A 16,027-nucleotide genomic window follows, 5' to 3' on the forward strand; every position below is an offset into this window, starting at 1 on the left:
ATTGAAATGCTTGTGTCATTTCTAAAATAGAAACTAGAGACATATATTGTAAATCCACCCCCTCCTTTTCTAAGCAGCATGAATAAGCATGATGGGGACTTATACTTAAAACTGATTTATGCCACTTGTTGCCAGAAAGAAGGAGTCAATTCTGAAAATTTTCATGTGGCTCAGCAGATGGGGTATTGAGCCAAATCAGAACCAGGTTGGCTGGTTTTGTTTTCGTTTTCTTCAATGCACAATGGCCCTTTGGAAACCTGGTTATAAGGGAAAATGATGCTTCTTGTATCGGAATAATTACAAACTAGACATGCAAAGTGCTCATCTGCTGGGTGGGTGTTTGGATTACTTCAGCCCTGCTATTGTTTGAGAGGAAACAAGTGGTTTGCTTTCTTTGTTCCTTGACTTCATAAACTTTCTCCTCTACATTCTCCTGTTTAGGGGAGAGGGAAAGCAAAGAGCATCTTACAACCCCCCCCCCGACTTATCACGGCTATTTATTATTATTATTATTTATTTTCTTTTTTCCTCTCTCTCCCTCCACGAATTCCATTTCTTAAATTGGCAGCGCGGGTCCAAGCCTGTAGTCCCAAATCGGATATCTCTGCAGCTGATAACAAGCAAAAGAGAAGCCAGGCAACAGCCATATTAAAGAAGAAAACAATCAACTCTGAGGTAGATATTTTACTTTGTCCGGGCTAATCACAGTTGGAGATGATTATGCTTTTGATCTGTTAACCATGTTTTACTACGGTAGTAGAGAAGTAGGGGGAGGGGAAAGGGGTGGGGAAACAAGATTGGATTTGTTGTTTTCTTTTGCCCTAGGAAAGGTAAAGAAAGACTCTAGTTGTCCACAGTGGGAGCGAAAAAGTTGGGGGGATCGCCACGGTCTTTGAATTAACGATGTTTCTACATCACAACCGACCCGCGCTTTGGCGCAGCCGGAGAATCTGTAAGACCGACTCAGAGACTTTTCTTCCTTATTTACTGCTTACCTCGCTCATCTTCCCCCACCACAAGGGACCAGGAAACAGGAGTCAGGCATACTTAAGAGCGTGGGTTTGCTACCCACATTTCAAGGGCTTGTTGTGTCAACTTGCTACAACTTTGGAGAAGTTGGAATCCGGCAGCGCCTTCCACCCTTGAGTAAAATACCGGCTGCAGCCACTAAGTTAGCTCAACCCGTTGGTGTGCACTTTCGCCTTTTCCAAGAAAGTATTCCTTTCTCGTGGTGTTGCTAATATCAGTTCTGGGCTCAGCTGGAAATATCCTCATACTTTCTGTATTTTTATTTCATATGGATTGCTTTATTTTAGGCGTGTATTGGTTTTTATTTATTTCTTTTCTTAAAATCCTCATTTTAGGGTAAAGGACAATTATTATGCCAGTTCCCAATTCTAAGCGAGGCATTTCCCCCCCTAATTAATGCAGAGACTCTAAAAGAATTTCCCCCGGCCTGGCCAGCCATTGTAATGCATATACGGATTATTCACGTGGTAATGAGCACATTCGCCAGTTCTTGCTCACACATACGAATAAAAGAAACTTTGAATAAAGATCCAAATGATCTTGCTGGGGGGTGGGGAGGATATTCTCGGAATTTGAGCCAATCAACTATATGGTGTGTATATATTTGAAAAATTAGAGATATATTAGAAATATGTATTGCATTCAGAGTAATTGCACTGCACCAGGCTCTCTTAAAAAAAAAAAAAAATATATATATATATATATATATATATATATATATATTAAAGTAAATAAATAAATAAAAGAACCCACAGGATCAGATTAAAAAAAGCAACAACTTTTTGGCCAAATGCTCAGGTTCAAATATTTTGCAAGAGGGAAGAGAGCAATTTCAGGAAGTTGAACTAGTTTTGAGTGATTGTCACTTTCTGCCTAAAACAAGAGAACTCCCATTTTCCCTCCTATTCCTCCATATCCCCTAACTGAAAGCCAAATTATTTTGTTCTTAAATACATTCTTTTTATAAACTGCATTTGAGGAAAGTGGTATATATTTCATCATTTATTTGATTGGATTAAATGATTCCCCAAGATGTGTAGTTTCATGACTAGATTAATAGTGAACATACAGTATTTTAATTATAATGTGATTTCCAAGAAGGGGATAAACCCATAAACTTTCCCAGAGATGGTTATCTCTCAGTGCTGAAGTTAGTTGTTGAATGTTCAGTTTCTTCCTTGGGATATTATTCTATTCACTAAAACCATTCAATTTCCAGTCAAAGGGGGTGAATTTAATGTTTTGTTAAACTTATACATGGAATGGAAATGTGTAGAGGGATGAGATTATAGTTTGTTCCCTCTGCAATTTTTTTTCTCTCCGCGTGCTCCCCGCCCCCACTTTAAATAAAGAGCGTTAAAATATTTTGCTGAGCTGTAGTAGATTAGCAAGGTTTCTTGCCAATGCTGGGAAGCTGGTATTACAGACGGTCCCAGGGGAAAATGGCTCACATTAACCACTAAATGAATATTTGACAAGGGCTCATTCGGAGGTATTATTACTATAAACGTGTCCCTACTGGACTTTTCCAGGGTCAAAGAGCAACGCTTCAATTAATTATTTAGTCTGCTAGTAGATTTGGTTGTAATAGCTGTACTTATTTCTAGAACCGACACATTCTTAGAGTAGGAAATCTCAGGAGAATCTTCTCCATCAGCCATGCCTTGGATTGAAATACACACAGAGCCCTGGCATTCTGAAGCTGACTTTTTCATAAAACCTTTTCCTGGGCTGAGAGTTGGGGGGGGGGGGGATTATAGTTTCTTTTTCTATTTCATTTGCTGGTTTTGATTTAAAAGAAGGAAACAAGAACATAGTAAGTTATCTTAGATTCTACATCACGTCTGGCAAGGTCTTTTAGGGCCTTGCAGTTTAGGGAGAGAGGGGAGGGAAATTATTTATAACCTTTGCCTTTTCTAAGTGGAGATGTCACAGGATTTCAGAGACTCAGGCAGGTTCTGAATTTAGAAAGGGCACACACTGCTGTTTGCCAATAAAATTCGGGTTTTAAAATGGAAGTCTCCATAGGCTGAGTACGCGGAGTTCTAGTACACTCAGTAAATTGGGGTAAGAGATAGTCCCTCCTTCCCTCCCCACCTATTGGCTTGAACACCTCCAGGTGTAGTGGGGTGAGGGGGGACCTGGTGAGTGTTCCATTTCTGCTCTGTCATAAGTTCCTCCGTGGCCCTGGGTAAAATGGTAAGGGAATGATTTTGAGAGTAAGATTCCTTGACAATAATATAAGGTGAATGAATAAGAGATAAGCTGCAAGGGGTGGGGGAACGGGATGCAGTAATTACAAACCCAATTCATTCAGCTTTTCAGAACTTTTGTTGTGGGAGCTCCATTGACGGGTTTTGAGTCGCCAGTTTTCTCACATTAAAAAGAACTGATCAGCGCCTCAGGGGGACAAGAAATACCGCTTAACTGCATAGTGATTGGGTCTTCATTTAGAACCCTTACAAGAAGAAAATTAAACAGTGCCTTTGTGTGCACAGGTTTACTTTTCAACTGCTAACAGTTTATAGCTAACTGCTTTGGGATTGAAGTTTGACTGTGGTTTGGTCGTCTGCTAGTTGGCACTGCTTATTTATTTATTTATTGTAATGAAAGAGTTTTTTATATCCTCTTCCCTTTATTTCTGGTTCTTGGAGAATTTTGTAAAACAGGTCCTCATATTTTGATTCATGGAAAGAGTTTCCTTTGCCATGAGCTTTAGCAGAGACTTGAATTAACACTTCTCCAACACTTTCCACACACACACACACACACACACACACACCCCATTATTGCCTTAAAATAATTTGCATCTCACTCCGTTTTTTATGCTGCCTTTTCCTGCTTTCAGAGTAAAGACTGCCTTGGACAGCCACAAGTGAGATTGAGGATGAGGGTTGATTTATTTCTTTCCTTTGCTTTTTTTTTTTGACTGAAGTTGGAAGATGGTTGGTGTATTTCTTTAGGGACCTCGTCTATGAGGTAGATCCCATAAAGCCAGAAGAAGGGGGAGAAACACTTGAACTTTACTGTGAAAGTGTGCATAAAATTCAAAGGGACACAGCCTCTGGAGTTTTAGAGTAAGCAGCTGTGGAAGGAGCTTTCCAAAGACAGAGAAATTGCCCAAACCAGAGAATTAGTTTGGTGTCTTTCATAGTTATTTTCTATTAAAAACTTCCTGGGAAAACCTGCCTCTGATATCACCCAGGGAGACTTGTAACCACTCTTCCTTCTTATAATGCTGTCCAATTTTACAATTCTTGTTTTCAGTGGTTCTGTTTTGCTTCTGTAGCTTTTAGGAAATAATGGACTTGACTTTCTTTTTTTAACCTATGAGACATCTCTGGGAGAATGGATTACTAAGACAAGGCCAAGATTTCCCATGGCAGAGAACTCTTTCTGCATGCAGGTCTAGATGGATTTTATTTTATATTTTGGTGTAATAGTGATATTTCTGTTTCCTTGAGTGGTGTATTCAGTTTCTCTTCAAAAGCAAATAGAACGTCCTCTCATTTCAGGACGCAAAGATATTTGCTGCTTCTGGGCTTTTGGACTTGAGATGCTTGCTCTACTTTGCAAAGAAGTGTCAGGTGATTTAGAACCTTCAAGGAGTCGTTCATTTCATTACCCTCGTCTATCTGCACTCACAGAAAGAAGTGTGCGCTGTTAGTAAAGATTTCGGCGCTTTGAACTATCTTCTGCCTTCCTCTCTGGGCTTCGGTGCGGGGCGCGGCGCAGGGCCGGGAGCGCTCGGGCCTCCCACCCGCCTGCCCTGGGGAGCCCGCCGCAGCCCGCGCCGGAGCGGCTGCGCGGGCAGATGGAAGCTGAGGCGGGCCAGCGCCGACCGGGGACCTGACGTCACCGTGGCCCTAGCCGAGGCTCCCATGGGGCTCCCTGGGAAGGTGCTGCGTAGGGCTCAAGTTTTCTCCGACCGGACCCTGCCAAAACGGCCCGATTCCCTCTCTTAGCTCTGGACGGTCGCGCGTCGCCCAAGTCTGGAATGTCTCCGGAGGTGTTGTGGGCCCTCTCGCTTACTCCGGAGTTCTCTACCTCCCTCACCTCAGCGCTAGCAGGCCCCATGTTGACCCCGTGACCCCAAGGATGGTTCTAGGCCCCAAACCTCCCAAATCAGAGATTGTGTTACTTGAGTCCTGCCTTCCTCTCCCCTCTCCCCCTCAGTCCTTTACTTTTAAAAGGTTGTGTGCCCCTGATTGGTGCCAAAGCTCACCATTAGTAATCAAGCTCTTAGTACTTGCCGATGCCAGAGGCTACGAATTGAAATTGACGTGGCTGTGGGTAACCACAGGAGTGGTTTGGGCTCCCTGGAGCACCGGAGTATTGGGCCCCTCCAGGATCAGAGTAGATAGGGATGGAGGATACATCCATGTCCTATTTGTAAAATAGGGATAATACATCTTTACCCAGGAGAAAAGGAGTACAAGGCCACTGACGCAAAATGGGATTAATTGATGGCTGCTACTTTTCTTACAGTCCAACGGAGTTAGGTGGTAGGGAAGGCAAGAGGTTCCCATTTTAGACTCTAGAGATCAATCCAGAAATTAGGCCCTCCTCTCTGGCCTTAGCAGGTGAAATTCGCCTTCTTCAGCGGACCCTGCTTCCTTTGCCAGTTCTCTTTCTGGCTTCAGGTTGGCCTAGGAAGTTATCCTGCAAACTTGCCATCCCTGGGCATCTTCTTGAAGGGAGGGATGCCGGCATTCTGGGCAGGAGCCGCCCCCACCCGCAGAAGGCAGAAAAATAATTACTGTATTAAAAGAAGCGGTGAATTCTTCCCAAGGGTTCTTATCGCTGGCGGCCAGGCCAGAAGCGGGACTGCGCCCCCACCCCCACCTCGTGACGTCAGGGTCTGCAGGGCCTCAGGGATGAAATGATTCGTTTGAGTGTTCCAGAAAGGGCAATCCGTACACTTGCAGGGTGAGGCCAGTGGAGCCGGTCTCCATCCCCACCAGCCAGCCCCAGCTTTTGAGACTGACGCTCTTGCCCCCCAGAGTATAAGCAAACACGAATAGCCAGTCTTAGGCACGTAAACAGTCACACAGGCAACACCACCCACCACACCACCGAAGCTCACAGGCAAACCCTTCTGTGTGTGTGTGTGTGTGTGTGTGTGTGTGTGTGATTTGATTTGCTAGCTAGAGTTTGCTGTGAGCTCTGAATGAGTTGGGTTTTTGTTGCTGTTTTGTTTTATGCTTGTTTTATTTTGAGACACTGGACAAATCACACCAAAGCCTTTACAAAGTACACTGCAGCTTTATTTTATTTGGCCTTACATGAGTTTCAGCAGTGGATTAAAAATTGGACTTCCAAAAGTTTTCTGGTTCTGATACCATGTCAGGTCAGGACAGCTGCTTCTGGCTCGCTATGGCCATGCCACCTCCATTTTCTCTGTCCCCCCACCGCTCCTCCTAACTATTTGTATCGCTGTTTATAACCATTTTAGAATTGAGAAAATATTGCTGAGAGAAGAATGATTTAAACTGTAGACAAGAAGAAAGACATTTGATCCCTGACTCTGTAAAATGGATAGAATTATTTGTTGGTGGAAAGCACCTGAGCATTTCCAGAAGAAGGTACACTTCCCAAGTTTTCTTTACAAATCAATTTAATTCATTGAATGTCCTTCCAAAGGGAAGGGTCCTAGAAACTAGACCTTGTTTTGATATTGGTCCAGGATCTCACAAACTACTGATTTGCTGAGAATTAGCCGATACTTCACATGCAGTCAATTCAGTATCAACTCACGTCCAGGTCGATTTGACTATCACACTTAACAGTTCAAATCTCAGTTATTGCATAACATTACGGTTTGATCAGTCTGAAATAACTAAGTGGCAAACCTGTCTTCTCCTGCTCAAAGTCTGCTTCCCTTTCTTTGTTTCCCCCTTCTTCCCACCTCCAGGGAAAGTATCTTACAATCAAGTTTTCCTTGTGAGAGTTTGTTTACCCCAACTTCTGTGAAACTAGATGAACACTCCTCAGCTTTCTAAACACTCGCTCATCAGCTTTGTGAAATGGTGCAAAAACATCTTGGAATCTAAGATGGCAAAATAAACCTGAGCATATGGGGGGAAGACTTCGTTGTTAGGAAATAGATTTAAATGTTTAGCTCACACTTCAGCCTTGATGCCTCCCTTACTACCCTCTCTTGCTTCTCTCACTGCCTGCCCCTGGCTCTTGGGTACCTCACCTCTATTAGCAAGCTGGTTCACCGGCATAAATTATGAATGCATTTCAAGCCGGCCCTTTTGATAAGACAAATCAGGGCTTTTCTCTTTTGCATGTTTCTGCTTTCATTCCTATTGAAACTTCCTGCGCTGTGCTGCAGGGTCTTTCTACAAACTTACTATCCCCACATAAACTATGGAGGTATGTTTTTAATAGGAAAAATCAGGTAACCTTTTTTTCCACGAAGCTTTACAAGTTGAGGATACAAAATATTTCATGGTTAGTTGTGTGAGCCTCCAAATTAGCTGCATATAAAGTATTTTAAGATTTTTTTTTTTTTTTGGCTGTCACTGGCTGGCAATACTCATTTTGTGTGTGTGTGTTGGTTTGAAAAGCAGGAAGAAATGTAATGAATTGAGTGCTGTCAGAGATGTCTTCTGTTTGAACAATCTGCGATGGGCTGAATGGCAGGGACTCCCTCATCCAGTGCAGGTGCAGTAGAGCTGGGGAAGGGGGGAGGGGGGCTCCCTCTGTTCAGTCAAAAAGCACCATTCTCCACAATAGACCACACACTGACAGCCAGCGTGACATCAACTCACACTTTCATACTTTTCCCCCCATCCATAGTTCTGAGTTCACAAAGTGGCCATACAGTAGCCTTGGTTAGGTTCCTTTAATGAACATTTTGTGGCTCCTATGACCAACATTGAAATCTGCTTAGCCTGGGAGGAACAAATAGATTTTTAATCATGAGTTCCAAATCAAAATGTAAAGCTATAGATATTTCACGTTAGCTGGTCTCCCCACTCTCTCCCAATGCTAATGCCTACAACAGCCCCCAGATGATCTGAAAACTCGGAGTTAAAAGTTCTTCTAAGACTGACTTAGGTTCTGAGACACTGTTTTCTGATGTCCCAAGAGAGACTAACCAGGAAAAGAGAGAAGGCACGGATTTCATGTATTTATTTAAATTTAAAAGGACCTCTAGTATTTTATTATGCTGCGTGAGAGGGTTAATCCTGCAAATGAACGGACATTAATCTTGTGGAGTGGAGTCTGTCCTCTTTGAATTGGTTTTACTGGGGAGAGGGGTGGGAGATAGAGCAGGGAGTTAGGAAAGGCAGCAACTGTTTCAAAACTCTGGACAAAGATGCGACCACCCTTTGGCTGTCCCACCGCTGCAAGGGCTGGACCTTCCGAAGATTTCACTTCACATTTGTTTAAACTCAGGCCTTGGTGCCTCGAGTTTTAAGGGGAATTGTCCAAGGAGGGAACGCTACTTGGGAAACTATCCCAGTCAATCCGTTCTTCCCGCCACCCCCGCCCGGTTCCTACTCCTCTCCGCCCCCACCCGCTTCGCCAACTCACTGTCTGGTATCCGAACATTTAGCAGAAGGAGGGAGGGGCGAGGAAAGAGCTCTGCGGCCAGAGCTGATCCCCCGGCGCCGCCGCCGCGCGGGGCGAGAACCCAGCCGCCCGGCCACTGCCCGATTTCCCTCTGTGCCGGGACTGAAGCATCGCGCCGAGGAAAATTGATCCCTGTTGCTTATTTAAAAACAAAACAAAACAACAACAACAACAACATGTAGCCGTACATATTTTTCAACGCGGCAACAACAGCAAAAAAATCGACTTTCTAGCTCTCGGAGCAAAATCTTTTTTATCATTCGCCTAAACGCTGTTCAGTAGGTGGGGGTGGGAGCAGGCAGACCTCCCAGGGCGGCGGTCACAGCATTTCCCGCACTCCTACCTCGCGCGTGGAGGCAAAGAGTCCGGGGTCCGGCGGGGCGGGGCGCAGGGCAAGGGGATTTGGTGTGCAGGGCGAATGAAGGCCAAGTTCTTTAGAACCTCCACTAACACAGCAAGAGATGGGTCTTACCATCTCTGTAGAGTCCTTCGCTTGTGACCGCAAGGAGCTGTCGGGTGGCCTGCATTAAGTATGCCTACGGCGCCAACTAAAGTCTGGGCCTAGAAGAAGAGGCATCTCCCTCCCCTCGACCCCACTGCCCGCCGCTACTTGATAGCTGCCGCGTCTTCTGGCAGGTTACACACCCACAATTAATCTTTCTTATTAAAGCCTCCATTCTGTACCCAAGGGGCGACTCAAACCTATTTAGATTTCCTTGGTTGGCTGCACAAATTTAAGTGGGCAAAGAGTTATAAACCTAATAACAGAGGGCGAGAGAGAGTGATTTGAGTAGAGAAGACGCAAGATTGACTAGGGGTGTAAGGACGCTGCGGGCCTTGCCCGCCCCAGACACCTGCCTCGGGGTGCACGCCAGGCTCTGGGAAAGGCAGCGAACCCCATCGCACCCACCGCATGCAACGTCGGCACACACACCTCCATCCCTACCCTTTTCGCTCACAGGTACACTTGCAATGAGTTTGCCTCTTCCGGATTTCTCATAAACCCCTCCCAGCAAGGCAGCATTCTCGCAACATCCCAAACCAGGGAACTTCCGGAGAACCGGGGAAGGTTTGCACTGTTTGGGATTAATTGAGAATAATTAACACTGGAGACCGTTAATCACCACTTTGCTGCTCTCTCCCTCCTTTCGGGTCTGCGGCGACTGCCTCTCGCTCCGGCTGTCGGCGCGGGTGGGTTCGCTGGTGAAAGTGAAGACGTCGCGGTAGCTGTCACCCAGTTCGGCTGTACTTTTTTAAACGCTCGCATATTGTTTGATTACTAATTCGAGTTAATATGATCTTTATGGCAACATAACAGTGGATAATTGGCCTTTTTTTCTGAACAACAATGTAAATCACAATCGCTTTATTATTTAATAACGTCAAACGCTTCGTTGGATTGGCCCCGACCGAGAAGACCTTTTCTTTCTAGACAGTGTTGTGGAGGAAGAACAATGAAGATCTAATTGTGGAGATTTCATAAGTTGGCTCCCGTAAATGAACAGCTTAGATATGGAAGTTCCAGCAGATGTGGGCACTATTCGCCGTAGAAACTCTACCCCCACCCCCCGTACACACAGCCCAAACACTCTATTGGAGGTTTTTTTGTGGTGATGGTGGTCCTCAGATCCTAGCAACCACCTAAATCTTCCAGTAGCAATTAGAGCTTTTTATCGGGCTTGCTCTTCAGCCCTTTATATTGCCGATTTAGCATTAAGGCATTGAGTCCACTCACCAAATTAGCGCAACTCCCAAAGAGCCACAACTACTAAGGCTCCCTTTCGGTCACTTTGGTTGTTGGACATCTAGAGTACCTGCCCGAGGCTTTCTTTAAAGTCTTATTTTGTTCTTATTTGATTTTTAAAACGGATTCACCAATGCAGTGTCTTGGAATATATTTGTTTCAGGCAGAGTTTTGCAAGGGACACGAGCCATTATTTTGCAAATGCCTGGAAGAGCGGACGAAACCTACAGACCCCTCAAATGCGGACGGCAACGCTCGGAAGGAATGGGTCCCCGCTGCTCCAATGAAAGATTAATCACATTTGCCCCCAAAGCCTCCATTCTAACGGTCTCTATCACAGCTTTTGCCGTCGCTGGAGGACCGCTGTCCCTGGGGTCTTAAGACTTCGGAGTCTTTTGCAACTGGAGAGCCCCCATCACTTGGAATTCGGGTCAAAGAGGGAAACTCCGAGTCTACAGCAGGTTTTGTTTTTGCGTTTGTCCGCCTCTCCATTTTATTCAACTTCCACTGCCTGTCGGGAGGCAGAACAATTCGCTCCCCCCCCCCCCCCCGTCCCCGCCTCGCTTCTAAGATAAACAGGAGGTGCGAAATGCTTCGCCTGCACACGCGCCCTCGGGGCCCCTCTCCCCTCACCACCACCCCCACCCTCTCCACCCCCGCCCCGCGCGCACGGTGCAGCTGTCCTCGGCCCAGACCTGGATGGAGACACCCCCCTTTTCTCTTCCCACCCTCATTTTAAAACCATCACATGGACGGTTCTAGAGTCATGGCCACATTTTCGGCTACCTTCCAATTTCTTTCCGGCTCACTCTCCCCCTTTCTGAGAACCTAAAAAGTGACAAGGGGAAGAAGAGTCGAGGAATTGAGAAAAGGCAGTGGATTTTCAAAACTTATCCTCACCCCACCCCCGCCCCGTTAAAAGTGTATTTTACCACAAGGAGTGCATTAGGAAACTTTCCCTAACAGGAGTTGGGCGCACTGTTATTCTTCTCCAGGGGCCCGCTGGCCTCCCCGCCCCCGCTGGACAATGCGCGCTTTGAGGCTCGGTGGCCTGCAGGCAGCGGGAGACAAGGGGACTGGGCGGCCTTCCTCCAAGGAGCCCGCAGCTGGGGGAGCGCCGGGGAGGGAGCAGGGCCGGGGGAGGCGGGCCACGCAGGAAGAAAAACCATAAAAGTACAATTTTTCTTCCTCCAGCCTTCCACAGAGACAAGCTTTGAGGACTTGGAGGCAGGGTGGCTGGGAGGGGGGATATGAGAGGTTTTGTTTCTTTCTTAGGTCCCCCCCCCCCAAACATTTTATTTGGACACAAAATTATACATCCTAGGTTTTCTAACCCGATCGTTCTCATTCTTGGGCACCTGGTCTTTGCTTAGTAATAGCTCAACCCGGGTCTTTAACGCTCAAATCGACCCCGGCGCTCACCCCTGCCTACAACCAGTCTAAACATCGCCCTACCCGCCCCTGCACTCAGGGTGCCGCGCCCTGGGAAAAGCTCCCTGCAAGGCACTCTGGGACACTTCTTTCTAGTTTGGGCTTTTTCACCCAAAGGGAACACCACCATCCTCCCCTCCAGGCACCTTCTAGAAGAGGACCTCTGAGATCAGCAGAGGCCCTCAGAGGGTTACCATATTGATGGAAGCGTTCGTCTGATGTTTTAAAACGTGTACCAAACGGGGCGTCAGGGCCACGTGCTGTGCCTTCGAAACGCCGCGCGGGGCCCTGGCTTTCAGAGGCGCAGAAGCCGGGGCTAGCGTGGAGGGGAGGCTGAAGCTACTGGCGGGCGTTAGGGGCCGGCGCTGCGCCGCAGGTCGGGCCGCAGCGCTCAGAAAAGCGAATTATCTGGAGCGTGTTTGATCTGGGACTGCGTAGTCAGCTTCTGCTTTATTTGTTTGTTTGTAATCTCATATTTAGCAAGCTGGGACGGTGGCAGCAAGGGAGAAAGGAAGAGATGGAGGAGGGGGCTACGCGGTAACCACACCCCTTCCTAATGAGTTAATTTCCATATTTGCGCCTCCCGCATCTAGCGCCCTCTTTTTCCGGACGCTACCGTGCTGTTGCGTCTTGCGCAGCGCAGACGCCGCTAGTCTGGATTGAAATGAAAAAGCTCGCGGTGGGAGCAGAAAATTGGTCTATTGATACATTCACTCCGAGTGTTGATCTTGGCATCACCGGCAGCCGGTTATTCCCCCTCCCCGCCCCAAACGGGGCGCACACGGATTGCCGAGGGCTTGTAGACACCCAGGCAGGCAGCAGACAGAAATCGACATTCCTCCCGTTTCCCCGCCTCCAGCTGTCCGACCCCTACGTCCCTTTCTTTTTACCCAACTCCAGATTTTTTTTTTTTTCTCTGTCTTTCAAAGTTAGGGCAGTGAGGGCCGGTTGGCATTGAAAGGGGGCATATAATCACAAATGAATGAATCAAAAGTGAAAGTTTCAAACTAGTCCCCGGTCCTGGTCGAGAAAAATGGGATCCCGCACTCGATCCTGTGCTGGCCCCAGTGTGTGTATTTAAGGGAAAGCAGAGAGACTGAGGCTGCGAGGTTGTGACTGTGGGCTGAGTGGGCTTATAGTTGTGTCAAGGACAGTGAAGAAGTTTTGGAAGAGCCCTCAGTAGAAAACTCGAGGCGGGTTTCAGCTGCTTCCAACCTGGATTCCTATACATTCTTGCGGTGATTCTGCTCAGGAAATTGGAGAAACAGACTTTTACAATTGCTCACCTCCCCCCACCCGACCACACCACCCTCCTGACTTTGCCGGGCTCACTAGGGTGTGGGCTCGGGCTTGAGCTCCAAAATAGCTTGCTTGTCAATTGCGAGCTGTAGCAATATCAAAGTGAACTGTCCCAAGTAACTCTTGTCTAGAAGCTGGGAAGAAGCTTAAGCAGCTCGCTTTAATGATGATTTGTAGCTCGGCGAGGGGCACGGACAGCAAACACCCCGCAGGTGTGTGCCGTAACACCACCATCCGGACTTGAATGTAGATTACTCTGGTGATCGTTTGATCGGCCCTTTGAAACCCTTTACAATTGCCTGTGACGAACGGCCAGTCTCAGTTTTTCTCTGAATAATGCCTTGAGGGTAAGTCCTCCGGGCTTTTAAAGAGCTCTAGTATTTTTTTTTTTTTTTAAGAAGAAAAAGAAAAACGTTCGATTTTAGTTTAGACATCGTCAACTTTTAGTCGCTAACAGGCATCACTCAAACCATTCAATACTTAATGACCGTTACTTCTGCTGTCTTCCCAGGAGCCATATACATAATATATACATATGAGATATATACACACGCACATATACATGAAGTTAATAAAAAGGAGAATGAATGTATTAACTTTGTTGTCTTTAGTTCAGACTACCCTGTCTGTTTATAAATGTTTGTGTGGGTGTTTATTATAAACATGCATTATTATTATTAAGGCCATTGTTAATATTGTCTTAATGCTTTCTCTGTTCTCTGTGAATTGTATCTGTTCGGACAAGTGGGAGTTTAACCTAAACATTAAGACTTTCCAAAGTACAACTCCGGAGTTTAACCCAGGGCAACACCTTTGCAAAAACCCCCATCACCAAAATGAAAAAAGGTGGTGCTGTTCAACCTTTAATATTTACTTAGAATGCTTACATAAGGGGAGGAAAAGGAACTTTTGTCTGAAACGTGCAACCAGCGGCACTTTGATTTCATAAAATAAATGTCAACAATTGCAAGAGCTTATCAAACTAGGGTAGGGGTGGAAGGTCGGAGTGCAGTTGAATTAAAGACCCATTCCTGCCACTTCAGACTACAAAGGGTTACACATAAAATAAGTGCCACATTTGCCTATTGCAAAAGTTTTCTCGGTGTTTTCTAAGTCACAACAGGGGAGGGGGAAAGCTGTCGTTTATTATCCAGCTCTGGGCAGGAGCAGACCCCAGTACCAAGAGGCTCTCAGCTTTGGCCCGCAGAAGAGGGGTAGCCTTTCAACAGCAGCCCCCTTTGTTCTCCCGATCTCTTTCCCAATTTCAAGCTTCACTTGCACATCCCAAGTTTGTGTGTTAATGACGCTATTACCATCTGGCTCGCCCTACTTTCCAAAAGATATAAATCTCCTAGCTCCATTGCCCGCATTATCATTTAAGTGCCACCATAGCCAGAAGAAAAAGATGCTTTCAAGACTCCAGATTCTCTTGCACTGACTACCCCTGGCATGACTATTCCACTATATTTATAGACTATACATTGGGTGTGGGAGAGCTCCTTGAGAGACCTGATTTCCCAAGAGCTGTCCCTCCAAGCCAAGGAAGACCTGCTTCTGGGTGAAAGGAAGGCTTCAAGATGAATTTCCCCTTAAAATATTTTTGTTTTGTTTGCATCAGGCAGATAGTATGTTCCAATGCACTTTTACGCGGTTGTGCCTTCCTTTCTCCCTCTCAGGTTGGTAAAAGTTACGGTGCATTTCCCAGACATTCAAGATGTGCCACTCTTCAAACCCTATTTTGAGTGGGAGGATAGATTGGTCTCTCTATAGGATGGGGGCAGGGGTGGAAGGAGATAAAAAGAGCCCCATGTGGCAACTTTTGGGAACTGGGCCAACTGCATCCTTCTCTTAAACCCTTACTTTTACAATGCCTGCAAAGATGTGTAGATGTTGTGGGATTACACACTCCTACCTATAGATCGAGATCCACCCTTCTTTCCTGGATAATCGGCGATTTGTGTGTTTTGAGCACAAAAGCTAAGAAACTACAACAAAAAGAGTTAGGCTGGCTTGTGCAGAGCTTCACAATGACTTCATTTATCTGGCCAGGTCCAAGTGAATAGAGCACAGCAGAGTCTGCCTCTAAACGCGTGGGCTCTTGGTTCGGGCCCCTAGCAGATCTGAACAGCTGATTTCCCTGCGAGGGCTCCTGTTTGTGGCCCTAGACTGCCATGTCCGGGTGCATCTCTTTCCTTGTGAGGCTTTCTCTCTTCTTCCCAGTGCTGTCTTCACAAAGGCGAGTTTCAGTAAGATGAGCCAACCCTACAGGTTGGAAGAAGAATCGGAAAGGTAAACTTCCCAGGTTCCTAAGAAAAGCTCTTAAAATCAGCAGGATTTCAGATTTTAAAAATAATCCTATTGGACAGAGAAAGCATCTTTAATGAAATACATTCTTTTTGAGGGATGAAAGAAAATCACTTGTTATATATTCCTAATACTTTGACCTGAGCCCAGAGATGCCTAAAACAGTGATTAATTTATGTCACACTGGTGGAGCTGTTTGCATGCAAAAGCTGCTTTTTCTCCCCCCTTTCCGTTCACTTTCCTGCTTTTCCCCCCCAAACTCAAAAAAGATCTTGTTTAGGAATTTGTATCCCTACTTTTTCCTTTTGAGAATATTATCGAGTTGATACGAACAAATTGCAGAGGATATACCATTTAAGTAAGATGCACTTTTAATCACTGATCATTAAAATGGTTATGTTAAATATACTCAATTACATGCATGACTTAACTCTAACAGTACTTTCTATTCTCCCAGCTGCTCACGTATTCCTTAACGATAGTCTGTGGTAGAAACTTGATTATGCTGAATTCATACATTTCGATGGATTTCATCAGCCTAATTAATGCCTCAGTGTGGTCCTGGGGTCTTGAATGAACCCTTTACTATGTTTGAGGTTAGAGGCAGTGTTGGAATGCAGAAGGTTTTTCTTT

This window comes from Herpailurus yagouaroundi, unplaced genomic scaffold (genome assembly GCF_014898765.1).
Source record: "Herpailurus yagouaroundi ecotype Mexico unplaced genomic scaffold, PumYag 159, whole genome shotgun sequence".
NCBI classification, from domain to species: Eukaryota; Metazoa; Chordata; class Mammalia; order Carnivora; family Felidae; genus Herpailurus; species Herpailurus yagouaroundi.